Here is a 21973-nt window from a genome sequence, read left to right as displayed (position 1 = left end):
TCTTTCCCCTTCTTCTTCCGTTCAACTGAATTATAATCACCAATAAAGCTGTTTTGGAAATGCCACCAGTAACTGGAAACAACTTTGATATCAATTTATTATTGAAAGAAAATTTCTGTTCATGCATGCATTTTCTGCTTTAATAACTGCCTTTGAAATCAAAACCAGTCTTTATTTAGTTTAAGTAAAATATATGATTGGATAATATACCACAGAAAAGAGAAAATCCTAAAAACAAGTAGGTGGTATGAATTTGCTACCACTACAATTCAAAATCAAAGAAACGTCACACTTCTTTATGTTGCTTCAGTCACATTAAGTCTAAATGCAAGTCTGAATGGAAAATTAAATCTTATTCATTACTAGAAGCTATCCCACAACTCTGCCTTCACCCTGCCTCATTCTCTCCATCATTACTTGGCAAAGCCTTGAATGACCCCAGGTTTCTTGGGCAGAACAGAACACTTGGTGGGGGGCAGGGAGTAAGCTGATTGCCAGCACATACTAGTAGCTTATAAATTCTTCATCCTCCAGGTAACCTTGTCTCTGCAGCCTAAGAGCTCTGCAGCTTTCTAGGCACCTTGGACAAGAATTTTCATAAGCTGTGGAATCACATCCATTCTGTCCAGCCCCCTCGGTGTACCACAGAGCTATTTCCTCTGTAGTCCTGACGGGTTTTGGAGCATTTGGGGGCAGGAAAGGGGGATCTTGGGTGATGGATTCTTGCTAGACACACAAATTTCCATTTCCTCCCCATTCTTGGGGAAATATCTTTTTTCCTCAACTTATGACTCTCCTCTTTGACAAGTATTCATCTGCCTCTCTTCTGACTAAAGTACCTGTCCACCTTCTTGGGAAGGGTCTCACTTAGTCTTACTGAGTTTTAGCTTTTGAAACAGAAAAGAAGAAAACAGATTTTCTTCAAGAAATTAATTTGCTTTTTGCTATAAAACAGGTTATTTTTTTTAATTAATGTATTAATTTTAATTGGAGACTAATTACTTTACAATACTGTAGTGGTTTGTGCCATACATTGACATGAATCATGTGTCCCCATTCTGTGTACATGAGTCCCCATCCTGAATCAAATCAAGGGAATCAAGAGAAAGTAATGCCCATTTGCCAGGATGGGGTGGAGAGTGATGGGAAGAGTGAGGACAAGACACTAACAGCCTTCTATCTGTCTGCTCACTGCACAGCAGTGGGTTCAAAATACAGATTAATAGATCTGAAATTATCCTGACACAAAGCTATTTGTTTTATTATTATTTTATGTCAGCTTCAGAATGAAACTACTTCATGTATCTCCATTGCATCCATGTCCCAATACTTTATTCAGTGGAGCTGTTCATTAGAAGACTTTATTAATTTGGAGATATTCTTAGTTTATTTGTTATGATATACACTTCTATTATCTGTTTCCCTTCTTTTTCCTCTTGGTGGTTGCAATCTAAAGGGCAGAGTTTAGAAATTAATTTTAGCAGTTTCTGGGAAACCCTGCAAACAGAAAAATCTAGAATATAATAACTCACAAGAGGATACCTCACAGCTTTTTAATTTCTTTTAGCATAAACTATAGGCACTAACAAATGAGAAGACATATGAATGATCTTGCAATATCTGGATTTATGATAGAGGAAAACCTTATTCTAATTCATTCTTAGACTTGCATGCTATTTTTTAATCCTTATTCCTTTAATTACTTTAATCCAATATATAAAATGCTGAAAAGTTTTCTTCATCAGTCAAAACGAGAGTTAAGGTTTTCTTCAGTGCTCTGCTATGTCAATCACTTCAGTTCAGTCACTCAGTCGTGTCTGACTCTTTGCGACCCCATGAATCGCAGCACACCAGGCCTCCCTGTCCATCACCATCTCCCGGAATTCACTCAGACTCACGTCCATTTTTATCTCAGACCTGTAGTGCAGTGGTAAAGAATCTGCCTGACAATGCAGAAGACTCGAGAGACATGGGTTCAATCCCTGAGTTGGGAAGATTCTCTGAAGTAAGAAATGGCAACCCGCTCCAGTATTTGTGCCTGGACAATTCCATGGACAGAGGAGCCTGGAGGAATACAGTCCATGGGGTTTCAAAGAATCAGACACGACCGAGCACTCACACACTAGGACCGATAGCACACCCGCGTAGGAGACACACGTAGGAGTTCAGCTGTAGTCTTCAGTAGGAGTTCAGCTGTAGTCTTCACTAAGTACAAACATAAATCTAGTTATCATCAGCGATCTAGAGCAACACGGTGCAGTTAGTTCTCATCTCCATCCACCCCCAAGCTAACAAGATACTTGGAGAGTTTTTGCAACATTCATTCAACAAGTATTTATTTAGCACTTACTATGTGCTAAGCAAAAAATTTAAAACTAAAATATATAGTATCAGACAAAAAGCACTATGTCATTTCACTCATTAATTCAAACAGGTGAGATAGAAAAGTGTATTTTAACTACAAAAAGAACTGACTCTCTGTTAGTCTGTCTCAAAAGATGTAATGAAAACCCCTCTCCTTGTTCTGCATGAATCAATCAATCACAGTCATTCAGTTATTTCCACTTTTTCTGGATTCAATTAAATGTCATTGAATGCATTGCACTGAGTTAAATTCTGAGAATATAGCCAAGAACAAGACAGGTATGATCCCTTGCCTTTAAGGTGCTTACAGTCTCTAAATCATATGTGAATAGAAACCACTGAAATAGAAATACCAGGAAGCACCTATTCACATAAAGTATCTCATTTCAATATGTGTACCATGGACATTTATATTGGGAATACTTATCTACTTTGGGGTTTTTTTTTTTTTTTTTGCAGGACCAAATTATGCTTAACCAAAAACAATATTGCCCAATTAAATTCCATAGCATGCTGCCTAGACTTTTGCATTTGTTTGTTAAGTAACCAATTCAGTAATTCAATGCTGCCCCCAAATTTCTCATTCCCTCAAAGCCCACACTGAATTTCTGATTGGATAGCAGACTTACAGGCTCATTCAAGGCCTAGTTTCCTCCTATCCTGTTCTCTCTCTTTCCCCAAGGGTCTTAGATGGGGAAGAGAGAACAGAGGATTGTGGGAGGTTTCCATGGTCCAAATCTGGAAGATTATTGCTGATCACATTCCTCTTACCAGACATGGTCAGATGACCACAAAGGAGGCTGGTAAACGTAGTTTAACTTGAGCCCAGAGCAAAGAGGAAACTGGTTTCAGTGGCATACAACATTTCTCTGCAACAACTTTTTCTGGATGCATTGTTGCTGTTTCCAGAAAAAATAATCCTATTTTCACAGAACAAATATGTGTCCCATACAACACTATTAAAAACTATGTCACAGGCGCTCCAGCACTTTCTTAATTCAACACTTTAAAAAAACTTTTAATTTTGAGATAATTTATGAATTGCAAAGATAGTACATAGCTTATTACACACCCCAAACCCAGCTTCTCCTAATGTTCAGATCTTGCATGAACATGGTAAACTTACAAAAATTAAGAAATAAACATAGGCACGATGTTACACAGAGGTCACTATATCTTCCAATTCACCATAGTTTCCACTAATGTTCCAGATAATTCCAAATGCTGTATTTTCAACACACACACACGCTCCCTTTCTTCTTTAAGTTTTCTAATCCCTAGAGGGAAAGGTGCTTTTGTGTCCTCATAAATAATCATTGTTCAAATATTAGTAGTTTTCCAATAGTAAAATCCCACATAGGCCATAAATACTATCAGGCATTTGGCAGTCCTCTTTGGAAATTTACTAGCTGTTGGTAACAAGGGAATAAGAATGAAGGTATGAGTGTGTGCATGCTAAGTTGTTTCAGTCGTGTCCACCTCTTTTCGACCCAATGGACTCTAGCCCACCAGGCTCCTCTGTTCAAGGGATTCTCCAGGCAAAAATATAATACTGGAGTGGGTTGCCGTTTCCTACTCCAGGGGATCTTCCCAATCTAGGGATTGAATCTGCATCTCTTATGTCTCCTGCTTGGCAAGCAGGTTCTTTACCATTAGCACCACCTGATGGCATAATGGAGTTTTATTGAAATTTTTCTTTTCTTGCAATAATGCTCTTAAACCTCACAGAAGCTATATAAACAAGACACTTATTTAACAGTTTTTCCTAGTAAGGAATCCAAGGCTCTGAGAGGCTATATAATTTGTCAGTCCCAAAGCAACTAAAGAAAGAACCTGGGCTCAACTTCAGTTTTTTCTAAAATCACCAAGCTTCATTGCTTATCATATAACAGAAACTAATTACTATTATTTTCTTTCTGCCATAAATAGGAATAACTATGGTTGCCAGGAAGGAAAGATACAACTTCCTGACTCAGGGTCTCTACACTGTTCAATCAGTCTTTCACACCAGGTAAATATTACATCTTCAGAGAGGCCTTCTATGCCCACCATACAGGAAATAACCTCATGCTTGATCTTATATCATGTTCCTTATCACAACCAGAAAAGTAGGTATATTTACGTTTCATAAGTTATCTCCCAGAGAACAAACTCCACATGTGGCTAGTTAACTATATTTCTGGCATTGAGAAATGGAACAAGCACATAATAAGTAATCAGTCTGTTAAAGAAATAATGAACAAGCGAACAAATTTTATTTTACAGGAGAAGGAGAAAGACAATAAAATGAAGAGAAAAAAGATTTCACATTTAGCAAAGACCTGTGTTTTCTCAAACCTGAAAGCAATACACTGTTGAGCTACATGTTATGATTCTCATCTGAATTAGACAATGTTATGGACTGAACAGTCTTTCCCCCAGAGTTGATAACCCCCAATGTGACTGTATTTGGAGACAGGGGCCTTGAGGAGGTAATTGAGGTTAAATGAGGTCACAGGAGCAGAACCCTAATATGACTGGGCTGGAGTCCTGGTAAGAAGAGGAAGAGACACAGAGCTTGCTCTTGTTCTCCACTTATGCAGAGAAGAGAGGCCACATGAGGACACAGCAGGAAGGTAGTCACTGCAAGCCAGAAATACAGCCTCACCAGAAACCAAATTAGGCAGCACCTTGTTCATAGATTTCAAGCCTTCAGAACTGTGAAAATCAAATTTCTGTCATTTAAACCACGCAGTCTGTAATATTGTTATGGTGGTCCAAGTTGAATAAGACAGATGAGAAAAACAACCTCATGGAGATTTAACAACTTGAGTAAGATTCAAAGCCAGTAAATTGCTGGGGTAAGATTTGAAAATCAATGACATAAGATTTCACAGTTCAAGACATTTCCATTAAATTCAATCTACACCTAGTATTAGGGAAGGGGGGTGTTATGTTTAAATAAGATAGATGGGAAGGAGCTTCTTTTCATAATTAACAGAGGTCTGGAGCACAAAACAAGACGATGATGCCAGGGAGGACTGGCAAAAAATCTAAGGAAAGAGTATAGACAAAGGTATTTCAGGAGTGGGGTTACACCCATGCATGCTTCACAAGTATCCTCGGTAAGAAACGTTCAGATACAGGTATTAGAGGAAAAAAGAACTATATTGATTTGGTACTTTTATTCCTCATAGTTCAGCATTTACCTGAGATTAAAAACTCTCTTCTCCCCTGATGTCAGAAGTCAAGTATCAACAGGAAGCAAATTGGTTGAAAAGCGCTAGAGTCATGCTTCTGAACCTTGGAGCTTCCGGGGCTCAGCAGTTCTAAACTTCAGTCTCATTTCTGCCTGTGTTTCTTACTTATCTTTGCAAATCCAAATTCTTCTTGGTATCCTAGTTTTGAGACCTAATTCCTTGGCACTGCACCTCTAACATTCTCTGCCCAGGCCTGAAGGTGAAGCCTCTTGCTTCTAGCAATAGAGTTCCCTGGGGTCTGCCAGCTTATAGGCCATGCTCCCTGCACTAGTATCATCTGAGGTCCATTTTAGAATAAATTGATTTCACTAGAGTAGTCATTCTCAAAATGTGGTCCCTAGACTAGCAACCTCAGTCTCACCTAGGAACTTCTTAGAAATGCAAATTCTCAGTGCCCCAGAGCCCAGCCCTACTGAATCAGAAATTTTGGGTGATGGAACACAGCAATCTTCTTTTAACAATCCCCCTGGGGTGACTCCGATGCATGCTAAAGTCTGAGATATCTGCTTGAGCTTGTGGGTCTTCTCACTCTCTAAGATGCCTGCTGGTCCAATGGATTAGGACTGAGAGGACTTGGCAACCTAGCCAATTGCATGACCCTGGGTCCTTGCTCAGCCTCTGTGTTTTTCTATTTTCTCATTTAAAAATAATACACCAAAGAGCTACAAGCCAGCTCTCTCTCTTTTTTTTTTTTAATGTGTCTGCTGGTGAGTAACTAATGGAAGGTTGTGCTATCCCATGTTAATCTTAACTGCCTGAATAATGCTTAGCAGTGGCTTTTGTCCTAAGGTTGTCCTTGTGATTGCTGGGCCTTTCTCTCCTGCCTTGGATTTAAACAGCAATATTCCAGCACATTTGTATGTCATAAATCATTGGGGCGTGAACCAGAATGCTATATACTCATCTATTTGTAATTAAACTTAATATGGATTTAACCATTAGTTAAACTCACATGCTTCAGGATTTGCTTTAAATGAAGAAAGCATGACCTTTATGCTAACAGAAAAGGGCTTGCTCTTGAAGTATCTCAGGTCAAGGAATGAGAGAGAATGTTCCAGTAACATACAAATATTCCTCATAAGAAGGTCAAGTAAAACACTAAACCTTTCCAAGCCAGAGTCCTTCAAGCAATTGATCTGGATAAAAACCATGAGATGAAGACAGTGGCCACAGAAAATATCAGTACTGTACAAAGAACCAGCCGTGTGTATACCAACTTTGGGGGAACAATGGAGAAGCCTGAAAGTTTCACAAATAAACCACTTTTTGAAAGCTGCCTTTTGGATCAAAATAGAAATTAAGGAGATGGACGGAAGGAGAAGACAGTGCATGCAGATGAGAGTTGTAGTCTGGATCCCTCAAGGACAGGTCTTGAGCAGAAGTTTTAGTGTAAATACTTTAATTGGGATGCAGTGCTGGAAAATACTTGTTGGAAAGTAGGGAATTGATACAAGGAAGGGAAGAAACACAACACAATGTGTATCATCAAGTATGCTGTCACAATCAGCAACTGAAGTATAGGGTCAGAGGTTCAAGTCCGAGTCCCGGCTCCGTGGCTTATCACCTTGGTCCCTTGAAAAAGCATATCATCTCTTTGTGCATCATATCCTTATACTAAGAAATGGTGATAAAAATGTCCAGAGTCTGGGATAATGCAGTTGCTATAATAATAATATAATATATTACATTATATATCATATATTAATATATGTATAATATAATAATAAGCAACTACCATCTATTGAACACTGATCCTGCACCAGGCTTGATGCTAATCTTGCCCCCACACCCTAGAAAATGGATAAATGTTTTTTGCATTTTACTGAGAGATCACAGAGACTATATTATTTCATAATTTTTAAATCATAGATTTTGTAAAATATAAGATAATGTTAAAGAGAATTTTATACAGCTTTTCATGAGTCATCAGGAGGCCTGTGCTTTAGCTATAAATGTATAATTCATTTGCTTCTTATTAAAAAGAGAGAAAAACCAGATTATACAAGATGCTAACATTAAAGGAGGCTGAATGAAAGGTGCTTGGGACCTCCCTGTATGCATTTCTGCAACTTCCTGTAAATCTTTCAAGTAATTATTTGAGAATAAGAGTTAAGAAAAACAGGAGTCCATAGTGTTATAGATGGAATTGTCTCCTCAAAGTTCATAACCCCCAGTGTTCATAGTTGCCACAACCACTTTGGAAAACTATTTGGTAGAATTTACCAAGTCAACAACATGTGACCTAGGAATTCTACACAGGTGTAGACACACAGCAGAGAAACAAGCTTATATGCACCGAAAAATGTGTACTAAAATGTTCATAGCAGGATAATTTGTGCCAGGCAAAAGCTGCAAACAACTCAAGTGATTACAGAAATGGATCACTGCTCTCTATTCACGTGCTGGAATGTAACACTGATGAAAACGAACGCTCTGCAAGAACACATAGCAATGTGAATGGATCCCACAGACAGGATATTGAGCAGGCGAGCCAGATGCAAAAGAGAACAGTATAATTCCACTTATAAAAAGCCCCAAAGAGGCAAAACTGAACTATGCTGTTTAGCAGTCAGGATAAAGGGGGAGAGGTAGTGACTGTAGGGGAGGCTGAGGTGGGCTTCTGGGGTGTTGGTAATTTCTATTATATTTCTTGTTCTGGGTGCAGGTCACATGGTAAACTCACTTTGTGCACTCACTGAGATATTAAACTATCTGTGCACTTCTCTGTAAGTTGTAGTTTAAAAAAAAAGTTTACCTAGTAAGAAGCTCTGAGAATTGAATTAAATGAATTCAAAGGTTTCTTCTGGCTCTGAAATCCTGATCCTGAGATGAGACTCAGACATCTCCCACCATTATTGAGGTGAGGCTTATGGTAGGGTTGGAAACTTGACAGAACGAGGTATATGTACTGGCTCTGTTCAGTTCTGCCACATGGAAGAGTCCTTCCCCCGATGCAGTTCATTTTATCCGTGCTGGACATCATGATGCCCAGAAGCTTACACAGAGAAGTGCAAGTGGCCATATTTTCAATGCTTTGGGATAATGCAATTTCAGAAACTTCCACAGGGTGGCAAGGATGCTATTTCTTGATGCTTTTAGACACTTACAGCCTTTCCCTTTGTTTTTCTCCCAATCGCTTTCACAACGCGCACGTTTCTCTATCAGTAACTAGGACAAACATCGGGGAGCAGAACTTTATATGCTATAACATTTCTAATGAATTCTCCATAGCTTAATTAAGAGACCTAATCTGCTGCTTGAGAACACTAAATAGGAACATGAAAAAACTGGGCCGGACACTGGAATTTCTGAAATGTTATAAACTTATCACAGGAAGTGGTCAAGGGTAGGAATAACAGAAAAATCGGTTTCAGGGTACCAAAAAAAGTCCTCTGGTGATTAATGTGGCACACCCCCAACTTTACCAAATGTCCTAGGCATCTGATGAGCCCAGAATGCTTTTAGATCCATACTAGCCAGAAGGTGATAGATTGTTTGCAACAAAAATGGCTTCAAGTATTTCTCTCCAGGTATCCACATCCTTTGTCAATGTGAGTTCTGTGAAAACCGCCATCAAAGGGTAGAGCTATTTCTCCCCCTGTTGAATTTAGGTTGGTCTTACAACCTTATTTAACCAGTAGAAAGCAGTATAGGTGGCTCTCTTCTCATCCTGAACTTAGGTCTCAGAGCCCTCGCACGTCTCCACTTTCCCTTTGGGCCCCTGCCTGCATCCTGTGCACAAGCCTGAGCTTGTAACCTGATGGAAGACGGAGGCTACGTGACCATCACCCCACTGTCCCTTCCAGACAACTGCCAGCATTTAGCCTACACTCCAGCTGACCAGAGATACATAAGCAAGACTTGCCGAGATCAGCTGCACCTCACCCCGGTCAGCAGAACCACCCACATGACTCATAGATTTGTTGGCAATAATAAAGGGTAACTGCTTTAAGCCACTAAATTCCAAGGGGACTTACTATGCAACAGTGGTTGCAGCCATATCAGAACTCTCAACCGCACCCGCTTATTTGTCGCTAATCCTCCTTCTGATGCAGCTTCACTATGTGATGAGGGCCTTAAGTGCAAGTCACTCAATTGAGTCCGACTCTTTGCGACCCAGGCCAGAATACTGGAGTGGGTAGCCTTTCCCTTCTCCAGGGGATCTTCCTAACCCAGGGGTCACATCCAGGTCTCCCACATTGCAGGCAGATTCTTTACCAGCTGAGCCACAAGGGAAGCCGAAGAATACTGGAGTGGGTAGTCTATCCCTTCTCCAGCAGATCTTCCCAACCCAGGAATTGAACCGGGGTCTCCTGCATTGCAGGCAGATTCTTTACCAGCTGAGCCACAAGGGAAGCCAAAGAATACTGGAGTGGGTAGTCTATCTCTTCTCCAGCAGATTTTTCCAACCCAGGAATTGAACCAGGGTCTCCTGCATTGCAGGCAGATTCTTTACCTTCAGCTTAATTTCTGAGCTATCAGAAATTAAGAACTTTGGATTCCAGTTTTGGGATTCAAATAATGGTAGAAAGATGAAAGACTTGGGAAAATCATCTTTAATGGCTCCCATTTTCACTCCCCGGATACAGTTCAAGGGTTGGAATCCTCCTTGTCCAATCTTGTCTTCCTTTCCCATCAATAAGTAGGTAGGTATGGAGGTAGATATGAAGAATGCATGCATATACACACACATGCATATATACATATATACACATATACACAACAGGTAAGAGTATGCTATATTTTATTCAATAACTCTCTACGTTTTACATGTTACAAGTCTGAAATTTATCAATTGGAAGTATTACATTGAAGAGGTCTCTTTCCTGCTGCTTTTTTAGTTCCTTTTGTATTTATGTAATTTCAACATGATGCCTGGCACATATCACGTAGTGAATGTAGACTGTCTGACCAATGAAATGCACCAATGGATATCCAGCAAATGCGAGTAGAAAATCATCACCATAACTTACATATACCCTAAAGCAACTGCTAAATGGCTCTGCAGGAAGGTTACAAGTCCTATGAAGGCAAAGATCCTATTTGCATTCTTTGTTTCTGTACCCTAATGCCATGCAAATGCCTGCAATAAACTAGAAACTCAATAAATAGTGAAAGGAAGAATAATTTTGGAAATTTATAACACTCTACTGAGAATTTCAAAATGACAGAAGAAAAATTAAATTACTTAGAGTTTTCTATGCATTCTGTTCCAGTGGACACTACAGTTAATTTGCATTTTGGATGGGTTCTGTACTCATATATTATCTATGCCCAATTATGATTTGGATTTAAGAAAAAATTTGCTAAACATCACGCTGGTATATTACTTTTATCAAAAGTCAGTCTGGGTAATATTCCATTGTGTATATATACCACAACTTTTTGAGATGTATAGAAAGAGTAACGTGGAAACTTACATTACCATATGTAAAATAGATAGCCAACAGGAACTTGCTGCATGGCTCAGGAAACTCAAACAGGGGCTCTGTATCAACCTAGAGGGGTGGGATGGGCAGGGAGCTGGGAAGGAGGTTCAAAAGGGAGAGGATATGTGTATACCTATGCCTGATTCATAGGTCTTCCCTTGGGCTCCCCTTGTGGCTCAGCTGGTAAAGAATCTGCCTGCAATGAGGGAGACCTGGGTTTGATTCCTCGGTTTGGAAGATCCCTTGGAGAAGGGAAAGGCTACCCACTCCAGTATTCTGGCCTGGAGAATTCCATGAACTGTATAATACATGGGGTCGCAAAGAGTTGGACAAGACTGAGCGACTTTCACTCACTCACTCACATGCCTGATTCATGTTGAGGTTTGACAGAAAAAAGCAAAATTCTGTAAAGCAATTATCCTTCAATAAAAATAAATTAATTTTAAAAAATCAGCCTGCTTTTCAAAAAAACATAATTAAAGTGAGATAGGTGAACAAATGATTGTGGTCATAGAAAAAAATGTCACAGTCAACTGTTTAATAATAAGTGACAGTTTATGTTGAATGGTATAGTGTTTCAAAGCTGTTGTAATAATGAATAAGATTTTTAAAGCTGTCATTCCTGAATTTGATTTTCCACAATTGTACTCTTCAGGGTTTAACTTCATACTTAGACTTCTTTCAACAGGGGGTTAAATTGGCTGAGCTGTTAAATGTAGAGATTATTTTCAACTACCAGTTGTTGGTGAGTTGCTTTTGAAGGGATTTGGGACATTTTGAGAGTATTATCAAAGATGTGGAGCAGAAAAAATGAAAACTATATAGGACCAGGGACAGTTGCATTCATGCTGGTGTCAAAGTTCATTGTACAGATGTTTTAATTTGTCATTGTAAGATGGATCTGGAAATACTGAGCACATCAAAGATTGGTTGTGATGTGATTTTTTTTTTTTTTTTGAGAGCTACATACCATTAGAGAGTGTCTGTCATCCAAGTTATTCCAAGACAGTTTTGTTTTCCTGCTGTGGCTGTGAATGACAGCTCAATATAATGTGTGTGGAGGAGAAAAAAAAAAGGAGAAATTCTTGTTTAGATTCAGGGCTTCCGTGTGCCTAACAGCAGCCATAAAGAACAACTACATCTTCAAATACCCTGAAAGTCAAACTTAAGCATCCATATTCACTCATGTATTAGTGGATGAGATGAATCACATTATCTCAAACTGTGGCGTCCCATGGAAAATTAAAGGCGTGGTAGTTTATTACCTTTCAGAAATTGATTTCTCCTCTATGTCTCTGTCTGCCATTATGGAACTGTCCCTTGCCTGCCTTAGTAAACTTTAACCCTCTGGATAAGGGAAACACTAAAAATGATAATAATAAAAGCAGTTTTGCCCATGAGATGTTATTATCTCTAATAGAAAGAAACGTTTCAGAATGAATGCCAAGTATAAAAATGTGTTGTGTTCATTGTTTATGATTTTGCTTTATTTAAAACGTTCTACTAAAATAAAATTCAAGGCAAAAATCATCCATAATTCTGTCTTCAGGTCAAAGTTAAGTATTTTTATTTTTCTAATAAACCTCCCAGTCTTAGTCATGCGCATATTCAAAAGGTTACTTACATTAAAAAAAAATGGCATTCCACACAGTTTGTGGGGTCTTAGCTCCCCTACCAGGGATGGAAACTGTGCCCACTATAGCAGAAGCATCATCTTAACCCCTGGACCACCAGGGAAGTCCCCTTACTTACAGTTTTATACTTTCATTATATAGTAGATTTTGTGCTCTACATGTTTACCTAATTTTATATTTTGACTTTTTCCTCTCATTTTCCTAGAGTTGCTTTTTTATAGGTGTTTTTGTTGTTGCTTACTTCTTTCTCTCATTCCCATTGATTCTACCTGACCCCATCACAGGTCAAATGTATCACTGTGGTGTGTATCATTTCACATTATTCTCCCGGTCATATGATATGCAGTAGGCAGGGTTCTAAAATGACCTCCAGTGGTGCATGACTTTCTATAATTCCCACTCATTGAGTTGTGGGCAGGACCTGTGAATATGATGTATCACTCTTCTCAGAAGATTGCATGACATGACCATTCCAAGGGATTTTGCTGATGTAAGTAAGGTCCCTAACAGGTGACTGTGAGTTAATCAAAAGGGAGATAATCTGGGGTGGGGCTGACCTAGTGATGTAAGGTCTTAAAAGAGGCCCTGAATCCTTTTAGAATGGAGAGAAATTCTCCTGCTGGGTTTGAAGACCTAGCTTGCTGTGTTGTGCAGGACAACATGGCTACAAGTTGTAGTAACTGAGAACTACCCCTAGCTCACAGCCAAGAAAAAAAGTAGGGACCTCAGTCCAACAGTTGCAAGGGACTAAACTGCTAACAACCTGAACAAACTTGAAGAGGACTTGAGCTGAGCCCAGTTGACACTTTGATTTTATTTGGTAAAACACTGAGCAGAGAACCCAGTAGTGCCACATCCATATTTATGAACTAAGAAACTGTGAGATAATAAAAGGGTGTTGCTTTAACTGCGGAGTTTGTGGTAATTTGTTTTGGCATCAGTAGAAAATGAATACACAACCATTTACATACATACAGAGATAACACCGCTGTTGTTTGTGATAAGATGTTAAAATGGAACTCTGTAGCAGACAAATCCACAATAATAGTCAGAGATTTCATTACCCCCTCAATCAATAATGATAGAACAAGTTAATAAAATAAGGAAATTGACTATTTGAACAGCACAATCAACAATCTTAACTTAATTAAACACTCTACCAGCAGAATCCATATAGTTTTCAAGGGTACATGAAACACCAGAATAGATCATATTATTAATATGGGTCAAAGAACAAGTCTAAATACATTTAAAATAATCTGAAGTCACAGAAAGTATTTTATCAACACAGAACTAAATTAGAAATTTAGTAATAAGTGTTTTAAAACTAAATAACACTCTTCAAAATAATCCCACAGTTTAGAGAAGAATTTAAAAGGAAATTATAAAGTATTCTGAACTAAATAAAGTTGAAAATTAAAATCTGTGCAATGCTACTAACACTAATTAGGGATAAATTTACATAAATAAATTCTAATATTAGAAAAAATGAAAGATCTCAAATGACTACAGCTTTATATAAAGAAAAAAAAGAGGAGCAAAGAGAGCCAAATTAAGCAAGAGAAAGACTTATAACAACTAAAGCATAAACAAATTAAATAAAACAAGAAAACAGAGACAGTCAATGAAACTAAAAGCTGGTTCTTTAAATATAGCAGTAAGAATGATAAACCCAGCCACACTGATGAGGAAAGAAAGTGAAGGCATAATTAACATGTCAAGAATGAGAAAAGAGATATCACACAGTGTCTAGATATACATATAGCAAAAAGATATGAAGAGACAATAAGAAAAATGTCATGCCAGCAAATTAAACTTAGAATTGGTGTTCATTCTAAGATATCACACCAAAGCCAAGCAACAAAGGAAAAAAAAAATGGACAAGTCAGGCTTCATCAAAATTTAAATGTTGGGTACATCAAAGGACAGTATTACAGGGTAAAAAGGAAACACACAGAATGGGAAAAATACATGCAAATTTCAAAATAATACCTAGAATATCTAAAGACCTCCTAGAACTCAACAATAACCAAAAAACCAACAACTCAATTTAAAAAGAGGCTTAAATAGATACTTCTCCAAAGATAAGGAAATGACCAATAGTCATATAAAAAGATGCTCAACAACACTAACATTAGGGAAATGCTTATTACAACCACAATGAGATAACATCTTGCTCTGAAAATGTACCTGAAGTCTATTTCAATCACGTACAATAAGATACATGGACAAGAAAAGGATTGTTATGAAGAAGTTTATGCTCATAGATTTCAAGAAACAGTATGTCGAGCCATTCAAGAGCACATGTGGAAGCACAGAGGTGAGTTAGGAGGCAGGAAGAGAGGAGAGCATGGCCCAGAGTCTTTACTGGGGTCTTTCTGGGGAGAAATGGGCCAGGAGGCTCAGTTTAGGATTGGCTATTTTGAATGATTTCAGCAGGCTCTGGACTATAGGGATGCTCCATGGGATGGCCATGGGCGATTCAGAGCAGGAAGAATTCTGACTTGGTGTGTGAGAATTTCCTAAATGAGATGGTGGGGCTGCACACTCTGAATCATTGGTTTGTGTGTCAAAGACGCACTCACAGGGGAATCAATTCCTCTCTCTAGGCTCTGGCTAGCCCTAGGAGGGGCAGCATCTCTAGAATCAGAAGCCAAATGCCAATGCATTAAGAAGACAGAAAATATACTTGATAAAACTTTACACCTCTTAAGATGGTTATTGAAAACAAGTTTTGGCAAGGATGTGAAATGTTTTCGCACTGCTGATGGGAATGTAAAATGGTACAGAGGCTGTGGAAACCAGTATGGCAGTTCCAATTCGACATAGAATTAACATATGATTCGCAATTTCACTTCTGGATATACACAATAACTAACTGAAAGCAGGGACTCAGATGTTTGTAACCCATTTCATAGCAGCATTACTCACAATACCCAAAAAGTGGAAACAACTCAAATTGACAGATGAATGGATAAACAAACATGGTAAATACAATCAATAGACTATTATTCAGTCTTAAAAAGGAATAAAATTTTCATACATGCTACAACATGGATGACCTAAAAGACATCCTGCTGGGGGTAATAATCTGGACACGAAAGAATAAATGTTTAAGATTTCACTTACATGAAGTACTCAAATGCATAGAGGCGTAAAGTAGAATGGTGGTTGGCAGCAATTGGAAAAGGGGGGGGGAATGGAGAGTTATATTTTAATGGGTACAGTGTTTTAGTATAAGAAAATGAAAATATCAATCACCTCAGATATGCAGATGACACCACCCTTATGCCAGAAATTGAAGAAGAACTAAAGAGGCTCTTGGTGAAAGTGAAAGAGGAGAGTGAAAAAGTTGGCTTCAAACTCAACATTCAGAAAACGAAGATCATGGCATCTGGTCCCATCACTTCATGGTAAATAGATGGGGAAACAATGGAAACAGTGACAGAACTTATTTTCTTGGGCTCCAAAATCACTGCAGATGGTGACTGCAGCCATGAAACTAAAAGACGCTTGCTTCTTGGAAGAAAAGCTATGGCCAACAAAGATAGCCTATTAAAAAGCAGAGACATTTCTTTTCCAACAAAGGTCCATCTCGTCAAAGCTATGGTTTTTCCAGTAGTCACGTTGGATGTGAGAGCTGGACTATAAAGAAAGCTGAGTGCTAAAGAATTGATGCTTTTGAACTATGGTGTTAGAGAAGACTCTAACAAGGAGTCTTCAAGGAGTCTTCAAGTCTGCAAGGAGATCCAACCGGTCCATCCTAAAGGAAATCAGTCTTGAATATTCATTGGAAGGAGTGAGGTTGAAGCTGAAGCTCCACTAATTTAGCCACCTGAGGCAAAGAACTGACTCATTGCAAAAGACCTTGATGCTGGGAAAGATCGAAGGCGGGAGGAGAAGGGGATGACAGAGGATGAGATGGTGGTTGGATGGAATCACTGTCTCGAGGGACATTAATTTGAATAAGTTCTGGGAGCTGGCGATGGACAGGGAAGCCTGCTGTGCTGCAGTCCATGGGGTCACAGAGTCAGACACGACTGAGGAACTGAACTCAACTGATGGGAAAATGGAAAAGGTCAAAGATGGATAGCAGTGATGGTTGTACAACAATGTAAATGTACTTAATGCTATAGAAGTGGACACTTAAAAAATATTAAAATGGTACATGTTATATAACATACATTTTACCACAATGAAAAAATAAAAATAAATTTAACAACAAAACAAAACTAGGCAGTTACTCTCCATAAGCTGTGTTCTTTGTCATCTTGTTGTAAGTAATAATAATAATAATAATAATTATCAGTTCAGTCATTCAGTACTGTCCAGCTCTTTGCGACCCCATGGACTGCAGCACGCTAGGCTTCCCTGTCCAGCACCAACTCCTAGAGCTTGGTCAAACTCATGTCCATCGAGTCAATGATGCCATCTAACCACCTCATCCTCTGTCATCCCCTTCTCCTCCTGCCTTCAATCACTCCCAGCATCAGGGTCTTTATCAATGAGTCAGTTCTTCGCATCAGGTGGCCAAAGTATTGGAGCTTCAGCTTCAGCAACAGTCCTTCCAATGAACACCCAGGACTGATTTCCTTCAGGATGGACTGGTTGGATCTCCTTGCAGTCCAAGGGACTCTCAAGAGTCTTCTCCAATACAATATTGTAAAGTAATTAGCCTCCAATTAAAATAAATAAATTTATATTTTAATAAAATGAATCTTCTCCAACACCACATTTCAAAAGCATCAATTCTTTAGTACTCAACTTTCTTTATGATCCAACTGTCATATCCATACATGACTATTGGAAAAACCATAGCTTTAACTATATGGACCTTTGTTGGCAAATTAACATATCTGCTTTTTAGTATGCTGTCTAGTTTGATCATAGCTTTTCTTCCACGAAGCAAGCGTCTTTTAATTTCATGGTTGCAGTCACCATTTGCAGTGATTTTGGAGGCCAAGAAAATAAAGTCTGTCACTGTTTCCACTGTTTCCCCATCTATCTGTCATGAAATGATCAGACTGGATGCTGTGACCTTAGTTTTCTGAATGTTGACTTTTTTTTTTTTTAGAGAATACTTTATTAGTTTCTGTAATCAAACCCATGTAGATAAGACCTTACATATTTAATACAGTGTGTTACCCCGGTACAAATGGAAAAAATTATGTTTAACGTTTCTAGACCAATATGGCTGTTAATTGATTTTTAAACCAGCTTTTTCACTCTCTTCTTTCACTTTCATCAGGAGGCTCTTTAGTTCTTCTTCACTTTCTGCCATAAGGGTGGTGTCATCTGTGTATCTGAGGTTATTGATATTTCTCCCACCAATCTTGATTCCAGCTTGTGCTTCATCCAGCCTGGCATTTCACATAATGTGTTCTGCATATATAAGTTAAATAAGCATGGTGCAAGCCTTGATATACTCCTTTCCCAATTCGGAACCAGTCTGTTGTTCCATGTCCAGTTCTAACTGTTTCTTCTTATCCTGCATACAGATTTCTCAAGAAGCAGGTGAGGTAGTCTGGTAAGTTCAATCTCTTGAAGAATTTTCCACAGTTTGTTGTTATCTACACAGCAAAAGTCTTTGGCATAACTAATAAAGCAGAAGTAGGTGTTTTTCTGGAACTCTCTTGCTTTTTCTATGATCCAACGGATGTTGGCAATTTGATTCCTGGTTCCTCTGGCTTTTCTAAATCCAGCTTGAACATCTGGAAATTCACAGTTCACGTACTATCGAAGCCTTGGTTGGAGTATTTTGAGCTTTACTTTGCTAGCATGTGAGATGAGTGCAATTGTGTGTAGTTTGAATATTCTTGGGCTTCCCTTGTGCCTCAGCCAGTAAAGAATCCGCCTGCAATGTGGGAGACCTGGGTTAGATCCCTGGGTTGGGAAGATTCCCTGGAGAAGGGAAAGGCTACCCACTCCATTATTCTGGCCTAGAGAATGCCATGGACGTTATAGTATATGGGGCCGCAAAGAGTCAGACATGACTGAGCAACTTTCACTTTCACTTATTCACTTGAACATTCTTTGGCATTGCCCTTCTTTAGGATTGAAGTAAAAACTGACCTCTTCCAGTCCTGTGGCCACTGCTGCGTTTTCTGAATTTGCTGGCGTATTGAATGCAGCACTTTCACAGCATCATCTTTCAAGATTTGAAATAGCTCAGCTGAAATTCCATCACCTCCACTAGCTTTGTTCGTAGTCATGCTTCCTAAGGCCCACCTGACTGCATTCCAGGTTGTCTGGCTTTAGGTGAGTGATCACACCACCTTGGTTATCTGGGTCATGACGATCTTTTTTGTATAGTTCTTCTGTGTATGCTTGCCACCTCTTCATAATATCTTCTGCTTCTGTTAGGTCCATACCATGTCTGTCTTTTATTATGCCCATTCCATATGAATCAAGTATGGAGATAAAATGTTTTAGACAGGAGTGGAACCTAAACATATAAATACATGGGCTTAATGTATGTTACATATGTATATTTATATTTTTCACTTGATGCTGAAGTATATATTTGTACTCACTCAAAGTATATATTTGTACTCACTCAATGCTGTGAGTACAGCTTTGTCAGCAACAATGCTACATAATCTTAAGAATAGGAGCACTGTAATGAGACAATTTTCATCTTTGCATGAAATGTTCCCTTGGTATCTCTAATTTTCTTGAAGAGATCTCTTTCCCATTCTATTGTAGTAATAAAGGGGGATGCTTTAGTCAACATATGCATGTTTGAATGTATATTTACATATATGTATATGCATACATGTATATAAAGATAGAAGTGAGAGTGAGAGCATTTAAGTAGGATTGTGATATGATATTTCATAAAACAGTCTTTAATAAGAACTGAGCCAGACAAAATACAGTACATATATATTTGGGGACAAAATTTATAACCTATCATTAATAGTTTCTCTATTAAAACAGAAACTTCATTCTCTAGTTTATTGTTCAATTATATTCTTCTACTTCTTCCTCTTCCACTTTCCACATAATCTGCAGTTTGGCCTCTCCTGTCAGCACACTAAGCAACAAACAGGAGATATTGACATTTCCATGGACTAAAAGGCCTGAAAATCTCCAATAACTACACCAACTGTTTCTGTTGCAAAGATACCCACAGAGAAAAATAGAGGAGCAGAGCAGGGAAGCATCTTCCATAGAGAGGGCATGACTTCAAGAATTTACTAACCTAAAAGCAAAAGAACATGGTCTAAATAAAAACAGCCAGCCTGTAAACAGAACCCAGAAATCTCTGTATTGTCATTTTGACCAAGGACCTTAGTCTTACAAGAAAAGGTGATTCTTCTCCCTATGGGAGAGATACTTTACTATTGGTCAGATGCTTTACCTAGAGCAAACAAAATCTAGTCACCTAGATTAACTAGAAAGGTATTTATGAAAAAATATTAGTAGCTTTCAGAATTAATGTTTAGCTACAGGAACAGACAAAACTGAGCTTCTGTGGGGGGCGGGGGGCGTGCAGGGAAGAATACACAAGCAATGCTGCAGAAGAGGGTGGATTTAAAAAGAAAAAGAAACCAATGCAACTGTCACATCACACACTGAAAGGAAGGATCTTGGCTTTTCTGTAACTTCTGCCATTTGTAATGCCACTTGGTGATGGATTTTTTAAATATGTCAACTGGGTTAGGCTACAGTCCTGAGTTATTTAACTAAATACTAACCTAAATGCTGCTATGAATGGATATGGAAGGTGTAATTAAAGACCCTAATAAGTTGACTTTAAGTGAGGGAGATTATCAAGGATAACCTGAGAGGCCTTAATGAATCAGACCAAGAACACATGGATGAGGCCTTCCTGAAAAAGAAAGAGGAAAGTTGGCCTGTTCACAAGTTTTGGCCCAGCTCATGGGATTCCATCTTGCTTATACTCTATTCTTTCTGGCTGCCTGTCCTACAGATTTCAAACTTTCTCTTTTGACTCACATAATTGAATAAGTCAATTTCTTGTAACACATCTATAAATAGGTAGAGATACAGAAATAGAATCCCACTGGACAACACTCCATGACAAGCATGTGAAACCACTTCAGTTCAGTTCAGTTCAGTTCACTCACTGAAAAGTGTCCGACTCTTTGCGACCCCATGAATAGCAGCACGTCAGGCCTCCCTGTCCATCACCAACTCCCAGAGTTCACTCAAACTCACGTCCATCGAGTCGGTGATGCCATCCAGCCATCTCATCCTCTGTCGTCCCCTTCTCCTCCTGCCCCCAATCCCTCCCAACATCAGTCTTTTCCAATGAGTCAGCTCTTCACATGAAGTGGCCAAAGTACTGGAGTTTCAGTTTTAGCATCATTCCTTCCAAAGAACACCCACGGTTGATCTCCTTTAGAATAGACTGGGTGGATCTCCTTGCAGTCCAAGGGACTCTCAAGAGTCTTCTCTAATACCACAGTTCAAAAGCATCATTTCTTCAGCGCTCAGCTTTCTTCACAGTCCAATTCTCACATCTATACATGACCACTGGAAAAACCATAGCCTTGACTAGATGGACCTTTGTTGGCAAAGTAATGTCTCTGCTTTTCAATATGCTATCTAGTTGGTCATAACTTTCCTTCCAAGGAGTAAGTGTCTTTTAATTTCATGGCTGCAGTCACCATCTGCAGTGATTTTGGAGCCCCCAAAATAAAGTCTGACACTGTTTCTACTGTTAGATGTCCCATCTATTCCCCATGAAGTGATGGGACCAGATGATATGATCTTTGTTTTCTGAATGTTGAGTTTTTTTTTTTTTTTTTTAAATTATTATTATTATTTTTTTTATTTCTAAAGGTTTCCTCCTTTTGATTTTATTCATTACAAGGGTAAACATATCATCATTAAAGAAAACATTTTAGAGACAAAAAATTAGAAAAAAAATTAAAACCAGTTGATATTTTTATGGTAGCACCTTTTGCTTTCATTTTACTTAAAATAATGCTTAACTTTCAATAATGCTGAAACTATGCATGCTCAGTCGCTTCAGTTGTGTCCAACTCTTTGCGACCCTATGGACCGTAACTCCTCAGTCCATGGGCTTCTCCAGGCATTACTTCTTCTTTTTTTTTTTTTTTTTAAAATTTATTTATTTATTTTTAATTTTTACTTTACAATTCTGTATTGGTTTTGGCATAGATTGACATGAATCCACCACAGGTGTACATGCGTTCCCAAACATGAACCCCCCTCCCACCCCCCTCCCCACAACATCTCTCTGGGTCATCCCTGCGCGTCAGCCCCAAGCGTGTCATATCCTGCATCAGACATAGACTGGCATTTCGATTCTTAC

General features: G+C 38.7%; 1 long non-coding RNA gene across 1 annotated transcript; it reads left to right on the top strand.

Annotated features, from left to right (window-relative positions):
• Positions 1-998: 998 nt before the first annotated feature.
• LOC120869175 lies at positions 999-21887 on the top strand. Its single transcript, XR_005722456.1, has 3 exons — positions 999-1047; positions 1968-1973; positions 21841-21887. It is a non-coding gene; the product is annotated as an uncharacterized LOC120869175 (long non-coding RNA).
• The last annotated feature ends 86 nt before the right edge of the window (positions 21888-21973 follow it).

This window comes from Oryx dammah, unplaced genomic scaffold (assembly GCF_014754425.2).
Source record: "Oryx dammah isolate SB20612 unplaced genomic scaffold, SCBI_Odam_1.1 HiC_scaffold_10, whole genome shotgun sequence".
Lineage (NCBI taxonomy): Eukaryota > Metazoa > Chordata > Mammalia > Artiodactyla > Bovidae > Oryx > Oryx dammah.
This window is presented reverse-complemented; position numbering and strand designations above follow the sequence as displayed.